The sequence below is a fragment of the Mustelus asterias genome, unplaced genomic scaffold (genome assembly GCF_964213995.1).
Source record: "Mustelus asterias unplaced genomic scaffold, sMusAst1.hap1.1 HAP1_SCAFFOLD_936, whole genome shotgun sequence".
In the NCBI taxonomy this organism is placed as follows: domain Eukaryota; kingdom Metazoa; phylum Chordata; class Chondrichthyes; order Carcharhiniformes; family Triakidae; genus Mustelus; species Mustelus asterias.
In genome coordinates this window covers 88,041-111,317 of record NW_027590882.1, presented here as the reverse complement: position 1 = coordinate 111,317, position 23,277 = coordinate 88,041, and the positions used below count along the sequence as shown (strand labels likewise).

The window sequence follows — 23,277 nt, the reverse complement described above, 5'->3', positions numbered from 1 at the left end:
AGGGAAAGGAATGACTGGCAACTGGGAGGTTTTAAAAGTGTGATATCAAGAATCCAGGGGCAGTATATTCCTGTTAAGATGCAGGGAAAGAATGGCAAATTTAAGGATCTCTGGCAGACAAGGGACATTGAGGCTCTGGTCAGGTAAAAGAAGGAAGCATACATTGGGTTTAGGAAATCGGGGACAAGTGAATCACTCTGACTATAAAACGTGTAAGAAAATACTGAGGAGGGAAATCAGGAGGACAAAAAGAGGGTATGATATGGATCTGGCAGGTAAGATTAAAGAAAATTCCAAGAGGTTCTATAGATATATTAAGAGTAAAAGGGTGGCTAGAGAGAGAATAGATCCCCTTAAAAATCAGTATGGCCATCTGTGTGTGGAGCCACAGGAGATGGGTGAGATTTTTAATGAATACTTCTCCTCTGTGTTTACTGCGGAGAGCACCATGGGTGCTAAAGAAATAAGGGAAACAAGTGGTGATGTCTTGGGCACACGCATGTTACTTGGGAGGAGGTATCTGCAGCCTTATAAAAGCAAATTACTGCGGATGCTGGAATCTGAAACCAAGAGAGAAAATGCTGGAAAATGTCAGCAGGTCTGGCAGCATCTGTAAGGAGAGAAAAGAGCTGATGTTTCTTGTCTAGACGACCCTTTGTCAAAGCTCTGAAACATCAGTTCTTTTCTCTCCATACAGATGCTGCCAGACCTGCTGAGAATGGGGAGAGAGTGTGTGGGATGGAGATTTCCAGCTTTTGGGGAATGAGAGAGGAAAGAATGTTCCATAGAAATTGTCTGTTCTGAATTTCTATCCTGTACTGACACTGATGACTTTTGTAAACTCATTTTACAGGATATTGAAAGAGGAATCACAGGCTGAAATCTCAAACGTCACGTCTAGACGCGACAGAATCATATTCCTTGGGACCTCAATATCATCAGACTTTGAATCCAGAAGGAGAAATGATTGTCCAGTCTGTCAATTTGAAAAGATTTGAAATGTCAGTGTGAGTGAAAAAGCATCGACACACTGCCACACTCGAGTGAGAGTGTTCCATTGCACTGACTAAAGAGCTTTAACCAGTTACACAGTCTGAATAAATATCACACCATTCACAGCGGGTAGAGACTGTAATCTTGTTCTGTGTGTGGACGAAGTTTCAACTAATTGTCCACCCAAGAGAGAGGTAAGGACACCTGCACCATGGAGAAACCATGGAAATGTGTGGACTGTGGGAAGGGATACAGATACCCATGTCTGCTGGCAGCTCATTGGCGCAGCCACACTGGGGAGAGGCCATTCACCTGCTCCCAGTGTGGGAAGGGATTCACTCAGTTATCCAGCCTGCAGACACACCAGCGAATTCACACTGGGGAGAGGCCGTTCACCTGCTCCCAGTGTGGGAAGGGATTCACTCAGTCATCCGACCTGCGGGCACACCAGCGAGTTCACACTGGGGAGAAACCATTCACCTGCTCTCAGTGTGGGAAGGGATTCAGAGTTTCATCCCACCTGCTGAGACACCAGCAAGTTCACGAGTGATTCCAGGGGTTGGATTCTGCTGTTCTTGTTTCTGCTCTCAGTTGCATCCAGGACTGCATTTTGTTCATTCTCACAGTTGGTCAATGGGGAGGGTCAGAGGGTTTCTTTCTGCTGGACTGGCCGGTCTCAGCCTCCAGTGGGCTGATGCTCTTTCAGTCTTGTTGCGAATACCTGGTTTCAAATTTCACAAGGATCACAGAGTGACAGGATGTGAGGAAGGTCAGAGATATTTAGTCAGCATTTCTGTTTGAAACCCCCCAATGCCCGTCCAATTTCCTTTGTAATTGTTTGTTGTCTCCACTTCCTCCTCCCTCATAGGCAGCGAGTTCCAGGTCATTACCATTCACTGCTTCAAAATATTCTTCCTCACATCCGCCCCCCCTCCCCTCCACGCCTCTGATCCAGAACCTTAAATCTGTGTCCCCCTCGTCCTTGTCTCATCAACTAATGGGAACAGCTTTTCTTTGTCCACCTTATCTAAACCTGTCAGAAGCTTGTCCACCTCTATCAAATCTCCCCTCAACCTCCTTTGCTCCAAGGAGAACAACCCCAGCCTGACATCGACAATAAAGAACAAACTAACAGAATGTGTTAATACCTGAAATCAAATGGGAATGTTTAATTTCTGTTTTAAAGATATTGTGAATATATTGTCCTGGACAATAAAGAAATTGGAATAACTCACCTTGCGAGTGGTTGAATGGAATATATCAATCTGGTATCCACCTACAGTCTAGTGAAAGTCTGGAATGGGATGGGATGAATAAGTTGATCACTTTCTCTGGGAGATATTTACAACTTTGTCCATGAACTTTGTTTGAAAGCCCGGCCACTACATGAAATATCAGCACCATAACAGGGGGAGATAAGAAAGACAGACACTCACTTTGATCTTTTCATCAGCACATCTGAAAGTTAAGAATGTGTGACATGATTTTGGGATACCGGAGTGAGTGTGCAGATGTGATGTGTTACATGTGAAAAATAGCAAGCCTAAATCCATGGTGAGATGGAGTGAAGAGCGGGTCCCAAACACACACAGCTACTTGAGACACAGCAGGAGATGAAATGGTTCATGTGGCCAGGGCATTGAGACAACATTGTGACATCATCAAGGCACTGACACACACTCCAGAGAAACTGAGTTCAAAACAATCAGGATCCAATTAAACACACTGCACATGCTCACACAGTGAGGAAAATTAAAATAAAATGGATAATATTATAGATTGGGACAATTAAGGGCTTGGGGGAAATAACACAGTAAGAACTGTCCACAACTTAGATAGGGGTAAAGAGAGAGCTGGAGAATCTTTTACATCCATGCTTGATCTGTTGCTTGAAGCATCTGTCCTTATGTACAAGTAACCTAGAACTCACGGTGCTCCTTCAGGAGTAGGAAAGATCAAGTAGATGTTACCCCAGGCGGGGCCAGAACTGGACAATAACGGATTGAAATTGAGTGAGGGGTCAGAGGGAGAGTTCTCCCCCCTCAAGGTGTGGACTGTAAGAATCCTGGGGGACCCCCTACTTTGGGTTTTCTTGCTAATTAGTGAATATTAAATTAAATTCTATGACTGGCTGTGCATTGATTTTGAATTTGATTGTGACACTTCTCCTGTTTTTATTCCTGTTGTGATTACGCTCTGGGTAAGGATGGTTGACAGGTGACAGGATGGGAAATTGTGGTTTGGATCTTCATTAACCAAATGTTTTATTGATCCGAAAGGTGTAAAAGGGGTCAAACTTCAGCAGAAATCCAGCAGAGCTGAGAACAGACGACTTGCTGTGTGGGAACAGGGAGATAAACAGCTCCCAGAGGACAGAGAAAACAGGAGTGCCTTGAATCCTGGATGACACCTGGGTGTCACGAACACCATGTTTTCACTGCTTGGCATGGGAATGCTGACTCCCTGTACCAGGGACGGAGCGTGGGAAGACAATTGTTTGAGAGTTTGACATGGCTTGGGCAGGTACAGATGGTTCAATGACAGGTTTTGTAATTGATCCGTTCACGTGTTAGCTGAGCAATGATTGGGTTAAATCAGTCTCCATAGACTTTGTGATGTAAAAAAGTATAAGAAGGGATTCCCCGAGCACAGAGATTTGTCGAGGTTTTACATATTGCATTGACTGGTGCCATGGCATCTGGGGCAGAGCAGGGAGCATTTCCGTGGAGATGCTGCTTCTTCCCAGAGTGTAATGGTAATGCTGCTGCACTTTGATACGACTGCTCAGACATTAGCCTGTGTCGGCTCTTATTGATACTGAATAAAATCTAACCACTGTCACCAATAAGGGTTATCACTGGGAATCATTTCAGAGTTTGGGAAAAGGGGAGAAAGGGTTAATTGACTCCCTGAACTCCATTTTCTAACATCGCTGAGTCAAAAATAAAATCCCATCTCCCCCTCTGGTTCCTTTGCCAATTACCTTAGAGGGACTCACTTTCTGTTAAAGAGCCTGCCAACCCCTCCCACCCACTTTCCCTAAAGTGCATCAATCTCATCAGGAAATGTCCAGAAAAATCAAATATTTTTACTGATAAAAGTTTATTAATGAAACAGAACATGGTTAAAACAAACAGAAAATGACTTGAGGATCAAAGACAACCAGAGTAAAGGATGTTCACAATGTTCTGGACACAAATGGTTTCTCTTCAGCTCCTCTGTACCCTGTTCCCGCGACTCCCCGCTTTGGATACAGGGACACTGAACCCCGGGGGTCACATCACCATCAGCCCCGGTCACCTCCTCCGGTGCCCTGATTGGTTGGAGGCCCATTTCCCAGTCAGTCCTCCAGCAGCTTCCTGTCTCTCTATAAGTGCAATGCCCAGGGCAGTTTCCCAACTGGGGCGCAGGCCCTGTTAATCTCAGCTAAATTCAGCCCTCAGCTCCGTCGCCTGGCTGTCATTGACATGAGCAATAGAGAGACGGAAAGGTGTCCCAGGCTCAAATGGGAAGTCAAAACTTGTGTCTCTGAATCAACACTTCAACATTTGCCAGTCAAATCCATGTTATTTACACTGGGGGTTTTTATGATGAGATTAATTGATGTGTTCGGCTCTTCAGCAAGCTCGAGAAGCACTGATTCCAGATTGTTCAATACTTCTGTCTTGAATCACAAAAGCTTCTCACTTTATCCCCTTCCTGAACTGAATTCCATCATCCTGAGCAGCTGTGGATGTCACCTCTCTGTGTAAACTCCTGCCCCTTTTTATAAGGCTCTCTCATTCCTTATTGTGGGTCAATTCTTTAATGGTTGAGGATCGCTCTGTGATGTAGTGAGTGTTTATCCGGTCAATCAATGTTTCTGATGTCAGTCACAACGTCCATCGTTACTTTTCACCTGTTTCTTACTCTGTGTTTTATAAAAATAAAGTTTATAAACTTTTACAGAATGGTCAGCTGTAAGGTTTCTGTAGTTGGTGATGAGGTCATCCAAAGGTCAAAGCCTTTCTCTTTTCTACTTCCTGTTTAACTAAGGGGTTGTGTGGAATATTCCATTCAGTGGGAGGTGGTGGGATAGTGGGAATGTCTCTGGCCGAGTAATGCAGAGACCCAGCAAAGGATCTGGGGACAGGCAGCTGGTGGGATTTCAATTCAGTGAATCAATCTGGAATTATATAAAGTTAGTCTCAGAAACGGTAACCATGATACTATCGACTGTTGTAAAAACCCTTCCAGTTCACCCTCTTCATGCTCCCTATTAGGGAGGGAAATCTGCCATCCTTACCCGGTCTGGCCGACATGTGAATCCAGACCCACACAGCGATGTGGGTGAATCTTAACTGTCCCTCTGAAATGGCCGAGCAAGTCACTCCGTTCAAGGGCAATTAGGAGCTGAGCAACGTGTGCTGGGGCTTTGCCAGCAGTGTCCACATCCCAGGAAAGAATAAAGAATATTCCAGGGAAAGTGATGGGTGATTTGAAATGAATTGAAAGTAGGTCAGGAGGTGCTCATATCGCCCAGAGCTGCTTTTCAATGGATCCTCCTGTTTAAAATAAAAACACATCAGTGTGCCCCTTTCCCAGACACAGTTGACCTTGGAATATCACAATGCTGTTTTTAAACATTCCTATGTTAAAGAATCAGTCATTTAGAATTGTGAAACACAGAAATTAAATGTTCCGTTTTTCCTGGGATCCTCCTGTGCCTGGCACCGGTGTCCTGAACAAGGTTATTAACATTCTCTGTGTTAAAGGTTCCTCCTGGTTCTTGCTGTCTGTTGTGTCCTTTGTCACAGTCGGTACCAGGACATTTCTATTGAAAGGTTGTTAAGAAATTCCAGTGAATTCCAGCCCCTTGTGTAACGTTCCATTTGGTGTGCGTCAGATTCAGAGATGTCCACGTGTGTGTGAAAAGGGTTCTGGGTAAGGGGTTTAACCCTTCTTTCCCCGTTAGTAACACTGAGCCCTTTATTCAATTCTGAAGTCTAAAGTCCTCATTAGATATCAATTCTACCTGTTATCTACATTTCACCAACCAGTCTATATTTTCATCACAGGACTGCAGTGGGAGCACCGTCAACATCTTACTGACTGGATCGATTTTATCGAGGAGATGATGAAGGTGATCGATGAGGGTAGAGCAGTGGATGTTGTGAACATGGATTTTAGTCAGGCTTTCGACAAGGTCCCTCATGGTCGGCTCATCCAGAAGATTAAGATGCATGGGATTCACGGTGACTTGGCCACTTGGATTCAGAATTGACTTGCCCATAGAAGTCAGGGAGTAGTGGTGGAGGGTGTTTTTCTGACTGGAGGTCCATGACTAGTGGTGTTCTGCAGGGATCCGTACTGGGACGTGCGCTATTTGTGATATATATCAATAACTTGGATGAAAACGTGGATGGGTGGGTTAGTAAGCTTGCAGATGACACAAAACTAGATGGAGTTGTAGATAATGTCAAAGGTTGTCAAAGGATACAGTGGGATGTAGATCAGCTGTAGATATGAGCGGAGAAATGGCAGATGGATTTTAATCCGGGCAAGTGTGAGGTACTGCACTTTGGGAGATCAAATATTAAGGATAAGTATGCAGTTCATGTACAGAGGTCTTGGGGTTCAAGTCCAGAGCTCCCTGAAATTAGCCACACAAATATTTATCGGTAAAGAAGGCATATGGCATGCTGGCCTTTATTGAGTACAAGAGTCAGCGTGTCATGTTGCAGCTTTATAAAACTTTGTTTGGGCCGCACTTAGAATATTGTGTTCAATTCTGGTCGCCACATTACAGAAAGGATGCAGAGGTTTTGATGAGGGTGCAGAAGAGGTTTCCCAGGATGCTGCCTGGATTGGAGGGTGTGAGCGACTGACAAACGAGGGTTGTTTTCTCGAGAGCGGTGGAGGGTGAGGGGAGATCTGATAGCAGTCTATAAAATGAGAGACAGAGAATCTTTTCCCCCAGAGTTGATATGTCTAATACCAGGGAGCATGCACTTAAGGTGAGATGGGGAAAGTTCAAAGGAGATGTGAGAGGTAAGGTTTTTACACAGAGAGTGGTAGGTGTCTGGAATGCGCTGCTCGGAGTGGTGGTGGAGGCAGATACGATAGGGGCGTTTAAGGGGGTTTTAAATAAGCACATGAATATGCAAGGAATAGAGGAATATGGACCAAGGGCAGGCAGAAAGGAAGAGTTTAATTTGACATCATGTTCGACACAACATGGTGGGCTGAAGGGTCTGTTCCTGTGCTGTACTGTTCTATGTTCTATTTGTGATCTCCATTTAGAAAAAGGAAACAGAGGCACTGGAGAAGGGGCAAGAAAGATTCACAAGAATAATCCCAGAACTGTCATCACTTCTGAACTCACTGGTGTTTCACCAAGTTTGCTGACTGATTGAATCCCTTCCCAGTCAGAGCAGGTGACCAGCCTCTGCCTGGTGTGAACTCACTGGTGGGACATTAGTTCCCGAGAGCTTTTGAAGCCGCGCCCACATTTAAAGGGTCTCTCCTGGGTGTGATGATGTTGTGTCTGGGCAGGCTGGATAACTGAGTAAATCCTTTCGCACACACCGAGCAGGTGAATGGTTTCTCCCCGGTGTGAACTCACTGGTGTTTCAGCAGTGTTGGTGATATTCTAAACCTCCTTGAACAGTGAGAGCAGCTGAACGGCCTCTCCCCGGTGTGAATGTGCTCGGGGATCATCAGTTCCTGAGAGCTTCTGAAGCCGGCCTCTCGGGCAGAGCATTAAAGGGGCTCTCCTTGGAGTGAGTGGCTTTGTGTTTCAGCAGGCTGGATGAAGCAGTGAATCCCTTCCCACACACACAGCAGGGGAATGGTCTCTCCCCAGTGTGAACTCGCTGGTGTACCCGCAGGCTGGATGACCATTTAAACCTCTTTGTGCAGTGAGAGCAGCTGAATGGTCTTTCCTCAGTGTGAATGCGCTGGTGGGACACCAGATCCTGAGAGCTTCTGAATCCGCTCCCACAGTCAGAGCATTTAAACGGTCTCTCATTGCTGTGAGTGAGATTGTGTCTGCACAGGTAGAATGACTGAGTGAATCCCTTCCCACACACCGATGCAAAGCTGGGCTGAAAAATGGCAAATGGAGTTTAACCCTGATAAATGTGAGGTGATTCATTTTGGTAGGACTAATTTAAATGTGGATTACAGGGTCAAAGGTAGGGTTCTGAAGACTGTGGAGGAACAGAGAGATCTTGGGGTCCATATCCACAGATCTCAAAACGTTGCCACTCAAGTGGATAGAGCTGTGAAGAAGGCCTATAGTGTGTTGGCTTTTAATCACAGGGGGTTGGAGTTTAAGAGCCGTGGGGTTATGCCGCAACTGTACAGGATCTTGGTGAGACCACATTTAGAATATTGTGTGCAGTTCTGGTCTCCTCACTATAAGAAGGATGTGGAAGTGCTGGAATGAGTGCAGAGGAGATTTACCAGGATGCTGCCTGGTTTGGAGGGTAGGTCTTATGAGGAAAGGTTGAGGGAGCTAGGGCTGTTCTCTCTGGAGCGGAGGAGGCTGAGGGGAGACTTAATCGAGGTTTATAAAATGATGAAGGGGATAGATAGAGTGAACGTTCAAAGACTATTTCCTCGGGTGGATGGAGCTATTACAAGGGGAGCATAACAATCGGGTTCATTGTGGGAGATATAGGAAGGATATCAGAGGTAGGTTCTTTATGCAGAGAGTGGTTGGGGAGTGGAATGTACTGCCTGCAGTGATAGTGGAGTCAGACACTTTAGGAACATTTAAGCAGTTATTGGATAGGCACATGGAGCACACCAGGATGATAGGGAGTGGGATAGCTTGATCTTGGTTTCAGATAAAGCTCGGCACAACATCGTGGGCCGAAGGGCCTGTTCTGTGCTGTACTGTTCTATGTTCTATATTAAATATGAATACATGTATTGAATACATCCATCTTCATTCTGAGTTGAATATCTCGGGAATATGCAACATTGCATTGCAAACATGACTGACCAATAAAAGAAATCGAGTCACTGGGTAGTAAACATCCCATGGTGCTTATTTGAGATAGTCAGCTTTTAAACAATATCAAATATCTTTAAAGGGAAAAGGCTTAATAATGATCTGCTAGTTATACTTGATCCCTCTTTATTCTGCGCGTGAAACATTCTGGCGCCTAAATCCCGTTCATCTATAGAAAAAAGTCCAGCAGATCTACACTGAGTTTCGATTTACTCATCTGCCTGAGTGATTTTTTCCCATTTCTTTATTCTGAAGAACAATTCAAAAAATATGCTTCCAGGACATGTGCGCCATTTCCTCTAGTTCAGTTACAGTTTCACTTGTGTCTGTCTTTATGAGCACACACTACTGTTCGACATGTTTCAGATGGTGATTAACTATGTTAGTCTGCATTTATAAATCCATTAAATTCTGTTATGGACTGAACAAGTTGCTAATATGCGCACGGTGTCTAAGTACAAACATTTATTTCCTCATTGCGTCTTAAAATACAGCATTTCTGATTTTACTGAGAGCATTTGTGGCCGAGGTCAGACCAAAGATAATATGGCTGCAACATCGAGATTCGGAGAATGTTCAGCAACAACTGAAACCATGCAAAACTTCCCGCATACAAAATGAATAATTTCAATAAATGTTCCTGCCCGGTTTCGAACCGGGGATCTTTCGCGTGTGAGGCGAACGTGATAACCACTACACTACAGAAACAACTACCAGCATAGTGCCGCCAATTGGCCTGACCACAATGTTCAACTCGACTGTGTTGCTGCAGGCTCTAATGGTAAAACTGAGAGCCCATGTCACTTAATACAAGACAAAAATCGTTTCTTTCAACCTGATTTCTCAACTCATCTTGAACTTCAACATTTATAAGCGGTCGTCCGGCAAATATCTAAGGGATCAATGATTTCTGCTCAATAATTAATGCATCAATAAGTCGCCTGGGCCTGATGAAATATATCCGAGGATTCTTTGGGAGGCAAGGGATGAGATTGCAGAGCCTTTGGCTTTGATCTTTGGGTCCTCACTGTCCATGGGGATGGTGCCAGAGGACTGGAGAGTGGCGAATGTTGTTCCTCTGTTTAAGAAAGGGAATAGAAATGACCCTGGTAATTATAGACCGGTTAGTCTTACTTCGGTGGTTGGTAAATTGATGGAAAAGGTCCTTAGGGATGGGATTTACGACCATTTAGAAAGATGCGGATTAATCCGGGATAGTCGGCACGGATTCGTGAAGGGCAAGTCGTGCCTCACAAATTTGATTGAATTTTTTGAGGAGGTAACTAAGTGTGTTAGAACATAGAACATAGAAAGCCACAGCACAAACAGGCCCTTCGGCCCACAAGTTGCGCTGATCATATCCCTACCTCTAGGCCTATCTATAGCCCTCAATCCCATTAAATCCCATGTACTCATCCAGAAGTCTCTTAAAAGACCCCAACGAGTTTGCCTCCACCACCACCGACGTCAGCCGATTCCACTCACCCACCACCCTCTGAGTGAAAAACTTACCCCTGACATCTCCTCTGTACCTACCCCCCAGCACCTTAAACCTGTGTCCTCTCGTAGCAACCATTTCAGCCCTTGGAAATAGCCTCTGAGAGTCTACCCTATCCAGACCTCTCAACATCTTGTAAACCTCTATCAGGTCACCTCTCATCCTTCGTCTCTCCAGGGAGAAGAGACCAAGCTCCCTCAACCTATCCTCATAAGGCATGCCCCCCAATCCAGGCAACATCCTTGTAAATCTCCTCTGCACCCTTTCAATGGCTTCAACATCTTTCCTGTAATGAGGTGACCAGAACTGCGCGCAGTACTCCAAGTGGGGTCTAACCAGGGTCCTATAAAGCTGCAGCATTATCTCCCGACTCCTAAACTCAATCCCTCGATTAATGAAGGCCAGTACGCCGTACGCCTTCTTGACCGCATCCTCCACCTGCGAGGCCGATTTAAGAGTCCTATGGACCCGGACCCCAAGGTCCTTCTGATCCTCTACACTGCTAAGAATGGTACCCTTCATATTATACTGCTGCTTCATCCCATTGGATCTGCCAAAATGGATCACTACACACTTATCCGGGTTGAAGTCCATCTGCCACTTCTCCGCCCAGTCTTGCATTCTACCTATGTCTCGCTGCAACTTCTGACATCCCTCCAAACTATCCACAACACCACCTACCTTGGTGTCGTCAGCAAACTTACCAACCCATCCCTCCACTTCCTCATCCAGGTCATTTATGAAAATGACAAACAGCAAGGGTCCCAGAACAGATCCCTGGGGCACTCCACTGGTCACTGACCTCCATGCAGAGAAAGACCCCTCCACAGCCACTCTCTGCCTTCTGCAGGTGTTGATGAAGGTAGGGCAGTTGATGTCATATACATGGATTTTAGTAAGACATTTGATAAGGTCCCCCATGGTTGGCTTATGATGAAAGTGAGGAGGTGTGGGATAGAGGGAAGGTTGGCCAATTGGATAGGTAACTGGCTGTCTGATCGAAGACAGAGGGTGGTGGTGGATGGAAAATTTTCGGATTGGAGGCAGGTTGCTAGCGGAGTGCCACAGGAATCAGTGCTTGGTCCTCTGCTCTTTGTGATTTTTATTAATGACTTAGAGGAGGTGGCTGAAGGGTGGATCAGTAAATTTGCTGATGACACCAAGATTGGTGGAGTAGTGGATGAGGTGGAGGGCTGTTGTAGGCTGCAAAGAGACATAGATAGGATGCAAAGCTGGGCTGAAAAATGGCAAATGGAGTTTAACCCTGATAAATGTGAGGTGATTCATTTTGGTAGGACTAATTTAAATGTGGATTACAGGGTCAAAGGTAGGGTTCTGAAGACTGTGGAGGAACAGAGAGATCTTGGGGTCCATATCCACAGATCTCAAAACGTTGCCACTCAAGTGGATAGAGCTGTGAAGAAGGCCTATAGTGTGTTAGCTTTTTATTAACAGTGGGTTGGAGTTTAAGAGCCGTGGGGTTATGCTGCAACTGTACTGGACCTTGGTGAGACCACATTTGTAATATTGTGAGCTGTTCTGGTCACCTCACTATAAGAAGGATGTGGAAGCGCTGGAAAGAGTGCAGAGGAGATTTACCAGGATGCTGCCTGGTTTGGAGGGTAGGTCTTATGAGGAAAGGTTGAGGGAGCTAGGGCTGTTCTCTCTGGAGCGCAGGAGGCTGAGGGGAGACTTAATAGAGGTTTATAAAATGATGAAGGGGATAGATAGAGTGAACGTTCAAAGACTATTTCCTCGGGTGGATGGAGCTATTACAAGGGGGCATAACTATAGGGTTCATGGTGGGAGATATAGGAAGGATATCAGAGGTAGGTTCTTTACGCAGAGGGTGGTTGGGGTGTGGAATGGGCTGCCTGCAGTGATGGTGGGGTCGGACACTTTGGGAACATTTAAGCGGTTATTGGATAGGCACATGGAGCACACCAGGATGATAGGGAGTGGGATAGCTTGATCTTGGTTTCAGATAAAGCTCGGCACAACATCGTGGGCCGAAGGGCCTGTTCTGTGCTGTACTGTTCTATGTTCTATCATTCTCATCTTCCTTCGAATAATTTCAACCAGTTCTACCCAATATTTATTCGCTGTTCAATGTTTAATATTAATACATTTTTATTCATTACACATCTCCTCATTCTGAATGAAATGTCTCCGAAATAGGCAACATTGAATTGCAAACATGACTGACCAACAAAAGGAATCGAGTCACTGGGTAATACACATGTCACGGTGCTTCATTGAAATTGACCACAATCAGCTTTTAAACAAAATCAAATATCTTTAAAGGGAATAGATTTAAGAATGACTTGTTAGTTATACTTGATCCCCCTTTATTCTGTGTGCGAAACACTCAGGCGTCTAAATCCCGTTCAGCTGCAGGAAAGTCCAGTAGATTCGCACTGATTCTCGATTTCCTCAACTGTCTGAGTGGTTTTCCCTATTTCTTTACTCTGAAGAACGACGTTAAAATAATGGTTCCGCGCAATGTGCGCCATTTCCTCTAGTTCAGTTACAGTTTCACTTGTGTCTGCCTTTTTGAGCACACAATACTATTAGACATGGTTCAGGTGATGATTCACTTTGTTAGTCTGCATCAACAAAGCCATTAAATTCTGTTGTGGACTGAATGAGTTGCTGATATGTCCATGGTGTCAAAACAGGAACATCTATTTCCTCTCATTGCGTCATAAAAATACAAGATCTCTGATTTTGCTGAAAGATTTTGAGGCCGAGGTCAGAGCAAAGATAACATGTCTTTAATATTGAGTTTCGGATAATGTTCAGCAACAAATTTCAATCATGTAAACCTCCCTCACCCTTAATGAACAAATTTTAATAATTCGGCATGGTTTTGAACTAAGGACCTTTTGTGTGTGAGGTGAATGCAACCAATGAGGTGAATACACTACAGAAACTGCTGGCGTCCGTAGGACCCAATGGGACTCTCTTGAAATGTTGCAACACTCATTGGGACTGCTGTCGACATATTAATCCAAGAATGATTTTGATTTGATTTGATTTATTATTGTCACATGTATTAACATACAGTGAAAAGTATTGTTCCTTGCGCTATACAGACAAAACAAACCGTTCATAGAGAAGGAAATGAGAGTGTGCAGAATGCAGTGTTACAGTCATAGCTAGGGTGTAGAGAAAGATCAACTTAATGCAAGGTAAATCTATTTAAAAGTCTGACAGCAGCAGGGAAGAAGCTATTCTTGAGTCGGTTGGTACGTGACCTCAGACTTTTGTATCTTTTTCCCGAAGGAAGAAGGTGAAGGAGAGAATGTCCAGAGTGCATGGGGTCCTTAATGCCTCTGCCAGTTATATTATGATGAGCTACCAAACTGATGTATCGGTGCGGGCTTGGTGGGCCGAAGGGCCTGTTCCTGTGCTGCACTGTTCTTTGTTCTCATTTCAATTTCCTTCTCTCATTCCATGAAGCTGATTTTTCTCCCTTTCAAGTCATTGTCCAATCCCCATTTGAAGAAGGAGTTTCTGTGGAATCCATGTACAGTTTGCTTTAAGTAACAACGTTTCCCTGACCCAATGGCATGAAATATTGGATATAGCTTCCCAATATAGTTTTCAATGTAAACATATATTTACAAATTTACAAAATTTACAAAACGAGTTTAATCGGATGAAGCATCTCCCCATTATTTCTGAATTATATATAATATAACTAATTAACTCCACAACTTTCCAGAGTGTGGAATATAACAGAGGAGAATTAATCACCTATACCTGAAGCAGTCTCCTTGTGTTGTCCTCCTGTGTCCCAAACATCCGATCTGGCAACCTCGAGAATGGGTGGGGAATCTGTCTTACCTACACTGACCTCACACGGGGTGGCAATGTAGCACAGTGGCACACTGCTGCCTCACAATGCCAGGGACTCGGGTTCGATTCCTGGCTTGGGTCTGAGTGGAGTTTGCACGTCCTTCCTGTGTCTGTGTGGATTTGCTCCAGTTTCCTCCCACAGTCCGAAAGACGTGCTGGTTAGGTGCATTCCCATGCTAAATTTCTCCCTTCGTGTACCCGAACAGGTGGCGAATCTGGACAGGTGGAGGATCTCTCGGTGGGTGAGCATCTTGGGGATAGCGATCATAATTCTATCTCCTTCACGATAGCATTGGAAAGAGATAGGGTCAGGCAGGCTAGGAAAGTGTTTCTCTGGAGTAAAGGGAAATACAGTGTCATCAGGGAGGAAATTAGACGGGTAAATTGGAAGGAGGCATTCTTGGGGAAAAGTGCCGAAGGAAAGTGGAGGATTTTCAAGGAATGTTTGTCTGGAGCTCTGCATGACAACGTTCCGATGAGACAGGGGGGTGTTGGTAGGGTACGGGAACCGTGGTGCACGAAGGTTGTGATGAACCTGGTAAATAAGAAAAGAGAGGCGTACAGAAGGTTCAGAGAGCTAGGAGGTGTTAAGGATTTAGAGGAGTATACGCGATGTAGGAAGGAGCTTAAGAAGGAAATTAGGAGAGCGAGAAGGGGTCATGAGAAGACCTTGGCGGGTAAGATTAAGGAGAATCCCAAGGCTTTCTACAAATATGTCAAGAGTAAAAGGATGAGATGTGAAGGCATAGGACCCTTAAAAGGTGAAGGGGGAAAAGTTTGTGCGGAACCGTTAGAAATGGCGGAGGTGCTTAATGAATACTTTACCTCGGTATTCACGGTGGAAAGGGATCTGGGTGGTTGTACTGCTGGATTGCGGAGGACAGAAAGGATCGAGCATGTGGACATAAAGAAAGAGGATGTGTTGGAACTATTGAATGGCATCAAGGTTGGTAAGTCGCCGGGACCGGATGGGATGTACCCCAGGTTACTGTGGGAGGCGAGGGAGGAGATTGCGGAGCCTTTGGCGATGATCTTTGCATCGTCGATGGAGACGGGAGAGGTTCCGGAGGATTGGAGGATTGCGGATGTGGTCCCTATATTCAAGAAAGGGAACAGGGACAGCCCGGGAAATTACCGACCGGTGAGTCTAACCTCAGTGGTTGGTAAGTTGATGGAGAGGATCCTGAGAGACAGGATTTATGATCATCTAGAGAAGTTTAGTATGATCAAAAGTAGTCAGCACGGCTTTGTCAGGGGCAGGTCGTGCCTTACGAGCCTGGTTGAGTTCTTTGAAAATGTGACCAAGCACATTGACGAAGGAAGAGCGGTGGATGTGGTCTATATGGACTTCAGCAAAGCGTTCGATAAGGTCCCCCATGCAAGACTTCTTGAGAAAGTGAGAGGGCATGGGATCCAAGGGGCTGTTGCCTTGTGGATCCAGAACTGGCTTGCCTGCAGAAGACAGAGAGTGGCTGTGGAGGGGTCTTTCTCTGCATGGAGGTCAGTGACCAGTGGAGTGCCCCAGGGATCTGTTCTGGGACCCTTGCTGTTTGTCATTTTCATAAATGACCTGGATGAGGAAGTGGAGGGATGGGTTGGTAAGTTTGCTGACGACACCAAGGTAGGTGGTGTTGTGGATAGTTTGGAGGGATGTCAGAAGTTGCAGCGAGACATAGATAGAATGCAGGACTGGGCGGAGAAGTGGCAGATGGACTTCAACCCGGATAAGTGTGTGGTGATCCATTTTGGCAGATCCAATGGGATGGAGCAGCAGTATAAAATGAAGGGTACCATTCTTAGCAGTGTAGAGGATCAGAGGGACCTTGGGGTCCGGGTCCATAGGACTCTTAAATCGGCCTCGCAGGTGGAGGATGCGGTCAAGAAGGCGTATGGCGTACTAGCCTTCATTAATCGAGGGATTGAGTTTAGGAGTCGGGAGATAATGCTGCAGCTTTATAGGACCCTGGTTAGACCCCACTTGGAGTACTGCGCGCAGTTCTGGTCACCTCATTACAGGAAAGATGTTGAAGCCATTGAAAGGGTGCAGAGGAGATTTACAAGGATGTTGCCTGGATTGGGGGGCATGCCTTATGAGGATAGGTTGAGGGAGCTTGGTCTCTTCTCCCTGGAGAGACGAAGGATGAGAGGTGACCTGATAGAGGTTTACAAGATGTTGAGGGGTCTGGATAGGGTGGACTCTCAGAGGCTATTTCCAAGGGCTGAAATGGTTGCTACGAGAGGACACAGGTTTAAGGTGCTGGGGGGTAGGTACAGGGGGGATGTCAGGGGTAAGTTTTTCACTCAGAGGGTGGTGGGTGAGTGGAATCGGCTGACGTCGGTGGTGGTGGAGGCAAACTCGTTGGGGTCTTTTAAGAGACTTCTGGATGAGTACATGGGATTTAATGGGATTGAGGGCTATAGATAGGCCTAGAGGTGGGGATGTGATCGGCGCAACTTGTGGGCCGAAGGGCCTGTTTGTGCTGTGGCTTTCTATGTTCTATGTTCTATGTACCCGAACAGGTGGCGAAGTGTGGCGACTAGGGGATTTTCACAGTAACTTCATTGCAGTATTAATGTAATCCAGCTGTGACATTAATAAATAAACTTTAAACATGATATGGACACATCCAGAATATGTCTGGCTGTAAAAATAAATACATCCATTATTGCTTATTCTCCAAAAGTGTCCACTGTTGAGTCATCAATTAATGATCACCATTGATGAGAAATAGATTTCTGGCTGTTCCTGTTGTTAAAATGGGTAGTTCCATCGCAATGAATATCTAACACGATATTGCCGCACTGACACGACCCCAGGGAATTCCAATTCAGAAAGTTACTCTGGAGCTAGTACGCTTTTGACATTGTCCATGGGTGAACTTCTCTTGAGTGTGTCAGTGGCTGTTTTAGTCTGTTTGTTTATCTTCCTCAGTGATTGTCTGTGTGTGTTTGAGTCGATCAGTTTGAGAATCGATCACTGTGTTTACTTGTCCCTGTGTCTATGCTTTTGTTGATTCTGTGCGGTTCACGAGGCTTCTAGTGAACACGGAGTTGGAGTTATTCGTGTGTTTTCATAGTTAGCAACTCAGACTAATGTGTCAGAAATCTACAGAATAATTCCGGATTTATAACGAGGGACATTGGAATTGATGTCTGTGTCTGGGCTTTTATCTATATGTTTATATATCCTGACACGTGTTGGTCTTTGCACGTGGCCGTGTGTGTATCTGCTCTCCCCGTGTCTGCGTGGGTTTCCTCCGGGTGCTCCAGTTTCCTCCAACAGTCCAAAGATGTGCAGGTTAGTTTGATTGGCCATGATAAACTGACCCTAGTGTCAGGGGGATTAGCGGGGTTAATGTATGAGGTTACGGGAAGAGGGCCTGGGTAGGTTTGTGATCGGTACAGACTCGTTGGGCCGAATGGCATTTTTCTGTACTGTACAAATTCTATGATTCTATGATTCTATTATCTAGATATCTATCTATCAGCCTTTACAGGTGACCGTGTGTGTATCTGTTTCCAATATGCGGCTTTGCTGTCCACGGGAGGGCGCTCTCTGATCACTTATGAAAAATCACGATTCCCTTCGAGAGGAAGCGTCTGTTTGAAGATGTAAAAATGGGCGGAGAGACGAAGTGACTTTCGGCCTCATACCATTCCACTGACTGTTTCAACTTCTCCATTTCCAGGTCTTATGCAGACAGTGATCACTGCCTCTGTTTCTGGTGTTCAGACTGGAACTATGGAGGTGAAAGTCTGTCTGTCTCTGGTTATTGTCCTGGTGATGTGGAGATGCCGGCGTTGGACTGGGGTAAACACAATAAGAAGTTTAACAACACCAGCTTAAAGTCCAACAGGTTTATTTGGTAGCAAAAGCCACACAAGCTATCGGAGCTCCAAGCCCCTTCACTCACCTGAAGAAGGGGCTTGGAGCTCCGAAAGCTTGTGTGGCTTTTGCTACCAAATAAACCTGTTGGACTTTAACCTGGTGTTGTGAAACTTCTTATTGTCCTGATCACAGGACGGTCATTTTGAACCTTTGACTGAAATCCGCCAATCACCATATTAATTGCCCATTTCCATTTCTAGGCGATTATTCCGTTGTTGTTACTCCTTCTAAACCGCTGCGCGTCTGTTGTCTATTTTCAGAGATGAGTAACGGCGACTGTGTCCCAGTCAGAACCAAGAGTTGAAGCAGCAGAGGGTGAAGATTCAGCAATACCCTGCAGTTACTCTGTATAGGGTTTACCTACAGTCTATGTCCTGTTCTGGTATCGCCAGTATCCACACCGAGCTCCTCAGTATCTGCTCAGAGCCGAGAGTTATGGATTTACCGATACGGCTCCCGGCTTTAAACATTTCAGCTGGAATCTCAGCGAGACACAAAGCACTTTTCACTTGTCCATGAAAGATTTGAAGATGACAGATAACGCCCTGTATTACTGTGCACTGAGACCCACACTGAATGAGGATCCCGCGGGCTTCGTACAAAAACTGGCGCAGGTCCTCAATCAATGGTTCCTTGTCCGCAAAACACATTGCATTGAATTTCAGAGAAAATGTACAGATGATGAACCTGACAATGCAGCCCCAGCTGAGTGGCTTTCCCTCCCTAACGTCAGTGATTGTCACTGTTGGGGAAATGTGACATTTGGCGCTCAGATTATTCCTGGATAAATCCAATCATTTCCTGATCCCAATCACAAAACCCACAGATGTCCCGAGTGAATAACTTAATAAATCAGTACTTCCAATCTTTCTGTATCAGATGCCTATCTGTCAGGGGAACCTGTTAAATGTGATCCAATATTAAAGGCACACTGAGACTTGTCACATTTTGAAGTTTCTGGACAGAAATAATGACTGATTGAATCAGTACTTTCCCAGTATAAGAGTAATCCCAGTGGAAACGCAAGTCAATGTTGACTTGGGTGATTACTTATCCCCGGTATAAATAAAGCAGTAACTACTATTATGTTCATGCAGTGGATGCACTCATTAATACCCGCAGAGTAAATGAGGGTAAATTATTTATTTCACTTTTAACTTTATTTAGAAAGATAATCTATCTATAAAAAGGGGGATATTGAGTTCGAACGAAAGAGGGTTAACCGAGAAAGAGACAGTGTAACTGATAACGTTATTCACCTTTCATGGAGAGAGAAAGAGAGTGAGAAAAACACACACAGCCCGGGATGGAATGTGTTTGGAGGGAGCCAGCTGTGTTTAGTCCACCACTAACAGTGTTTGGTCCATAGCTGACGTCATCTCAAGGGGACCAGCCAATTGCAACACTGAGAAAACCCCCCAATTTGCCAATGTTTGAAGATGCCTCTGATCTGAGTTTACCCCGTGATATAAGACTAGAAGCAACAACATATTTTAAACAGTGTCGCTGTTCCTGTCCAGTCAGGAACCACATGTTCCCTGCGTGTTCTACTGATGATAATGGACATGCTGCCCCGTGAGTCTGAGCTCAAATCCTCAGTGTGTGTTCAATGGGTTATATTCACTCACAGATTTCTCACACAGTCTATATGTTGTTACAGGAACCAATGGCCAAACTTCAGTTTCCCAGGAGCCGCCTGAATTAACGGTTCAGGAAGTACAGACGGTAACTTTGAACTGCAGTTATAAAGATAAGTACGTTGACCAAACTCTATTCTGGTACATCCTGTATCCAGGAGAAGCTCCGAGATATTTATTGAAAAGTTACGGCCAGGGGAAGGGGGATAAGTCTCCTGATTTTTCGGACCAGTTTTCTGCTAATTTGGACAGAGACAAGAAAACAGCTCCATTAAATATCACCGGGGTCCGTGCCTCTGTCTCTGCCGTGTATCTGTAACAGTGTGCGCTGAACCGCAGTTACAGAGTCGCAGTTAGTCCGTACAAAAACCAGCAAAGTCATTCTCACCTCCTCTCACTGAATCCGATCTCTGAGCTGGATTGTGAACAGTTAATAGAAACAAAATCATCTCATTAAAACCAATTAAACCGAATGATCAGGTTCTTTGTGCTGAATGTCTGTCAGTGTATGTAAAATCCCTCTTTATAGTAGTTTCTGTCGTTTACGAGCAACTCTGAATAGGAGACTCTGGTGCTGTTATTACAACATGAAATAAAACTCATCAGAGTCATATCTCAAAAATCATCTCAGTCAAAAACCATACATTCGCTTTAATGCACTCTATGTGTCAAAGAGAGCAATGATTGTACAGTCGTTTGATTTCTTGAAGGCAGTTGATAGATTTGTGGATATTCAGGGAAATAACGGATATGGAAGTAGTCATAGAGTCATAGAGGTTTACAGCATGGAAACAGACCCTTCTGCCCAACTTGTCCATGCTACCCTCTTCTAACCACTATGCAAGTCCCAATTGCCCGCGTTTGGTCCATATCCCAACAAAATATTTGTCTGAGCATAAAGACTTGTCCCGCGGATTCGATTTCCCAAAGCAATTCTGGTGATTACAGCAGACTTTTAAAGAAAGGCTTTCGGGCATGTGGGCATCGCGGGCTAGGCCGCTATTTATTGTCCATCCCTAGTTGTCCTTCAGGAACTTTCTGACGCTCTTCTCAATTAGGTTTTTGCATTCAGTCGATTTTCTTACCAAATGTTCCAGTGTCTAGAGTACACCAAACCTGTTCTTAGAGATTATTAATAGAGATATTAATCATTGTTCATTGGATTCTAAGCATGCATTGAAATAAACTTTTGTACCTTTACTGTAAAGAATTCTTAGTTTTAATATGTGTCAAGTGTTCATTGTGTTAATATGAGTCACATTCTTCCGAACTCTTTCCAATGAAGTTTCTCTTCGATTCCCAGTTGATATTTTTATTTCATTACTGTAACATTGAGAGATGTTTAATCAGGCTGTTGTGATTATGAGGATTTGCCTCAGCAGGCGGGCATCAGTTTACACTATTGACTGACATATCAAACCAAACAGTATTGTTTCTTTGCCCCGAGTGTTCTTTGAAACATCAGAACAAGGGTACAACTAGTTCAAGGCTACCTGCAGCATTTTGAATTCTCAATATTAGTGCCGATTTCCCGGTGATTCCAAATAACCAACAGCTAATTCTTCCCTCGCACAGTGAATGTAATAATCAGACGGATTCTGTGAACGATTTTAGATGGTGTTTGTGTGAATTGTGGCCTGGTTTGCGTTCACAGGAATGTATTGACGTGTTAGTGTATAACCTGCTGTTAGAAACAGCACTCGACAGACAGCAGCTGTGACTCAGAAACCTGCAGCAGTTTTTGTACGAGGATTTCACTCGTTCTCATCAGTGTGAGACTCTGCACAGTAATAGACCGCAGTGTCAGACAGCCGCAGCTCCGAGATAGTCAATCGGTACAACCTGTCTGACTGCTGGACTGAATCAGAAATCCGGGTCTGAGCGAAATCCGCCTTTAATTCAAAACCGCCCTTCTTGTCTCTCCGGACTGCAAACTCAGGCTGTTTTCCTGGGTATTGACGATACCAAAATAAATAATAAGCATCGTCGGTAAAGGTGCAGTTTAAAGTGACATCTTCTCCCTCTGTCCGTGTGAGTGAGGGTTCCCGCTGAGTAACAGAATCTCCATCGCTCAGATCTGAAACACACGGTTAAAGAAAGGAAAAACATTGATTAAAAGTTCAATTGAACTAAGGGAGAAAATTCACTGACAGTGCAACATAAAAATATGTATTGAATGTATTGAATCATACCACATTCTCTCCAACTGATCTATGTTCCCGTTTACAGTCCCCTGGAGATTCCTCCCTCTCGCCTCTTCTCAATGCAGTTGTCCCTTTCTTCCTCAGCTGTTTAGTTTAGTTTACCTTTAAATAAGTATTTGCTCCTCTCCTCAAGTGTTCATTGTGTTAATATGAGTCACATTCTACCCAACTCTTTCTAAAGATGTTTCTCTCCGATTCCCAGTTGATCTATTTGTTTCATTAGAATTTTGGGACATATATTTGGATTCCTCCTACAAGTGGAATCATCCTCTCCCCGTCCACCCAACACCAATCCTCGTTATCATTATAAATAGATCAGTCAGGTTTGCGTTAGTTTCTTTGGTCAGTCGAGAAAGTAATCATAATCTTGCATTCTGATAGCTCTCATCTCCCAATCCGAGTACCATTTCTCGAAATCGCCTTTTCAGTGTGCTTTTCGAATCTATTTTCAAAAGACTAAAACCACTCGCAAGAATTCATTTGTCCAATACCTGTATAACATGAATGTCCTGCTTTTCAACTTTATTCCTCCAGAAAATAACTCATTTTTAAAGTATTAAACTCATCAACAATGAATGTCACCCAGATCAGAGTGAAAACGGGGAGCCGCATTGCTGCTGCTCCTGGATTCCAGGGACTTGTTTCTCCAAAAGCTGCAGAAGGTTGAACAAGATAAAGCTGAGAGCATTGGCTGTGGCTGATCTGACGTCACACCCTACAGAACCTATGGTCGGAAGAGTGGAGAGCACTGATTAGAGAATAAAGAGCTGATTGGATACCACAATCTACAAATTGGTTTATTCCTGGCAGCGTCATCAGCTGATATCCAATAAGCTCCTGGGCTCTTTGCTCTGGATTCATCCAATTAGCTGAGAGCTCCTTTCTGCTCTAATTCATGACAGTAAGAACTCTCACAACACCAGGTTAAAGTCCAACAGGTTTATTTGGTAGCACAAGCTTCCGGAGCGCTGCTCCTAGAATCAGACAAACTGGGAGCACCAGCTCAGTACAATAAATTTTCAGCATTCTTAATATCGCAATCCGTCAACAGTATAAAATTTTAGAAAATGTTCATTAGAATGCATGCCTCTATTTCAGGTTTTATTTCTCTCATTGTTTTTCTGAACGAAATAACTGAATATTGTTTCAAAAGATGTAAAGGAGGAATTGTCTTGGGTTTGGATAAATTTGATTTA

At 44.5% G+C, this 23,277-nt stretch overlaps 1 non-coding gene across 1 annotated transcript; it reads right to left on the bottom strand.

Annotated features, from left to right (window-relative positions):
* Nucleotides 1-9,627: 9,627 nt before the first annotated feature.
* On the bottom strand, nt 9,628-9,700 carry trnav-cac (transfer RNA valine (anticodon CAC)). The gene has a single exon. It is a non-coding gene; the product is annotated as a tRNA-Val (tRNA).
* Between the last annotated feature and the right edge of the window lie 13,577 nt (nt 9,701-23,277).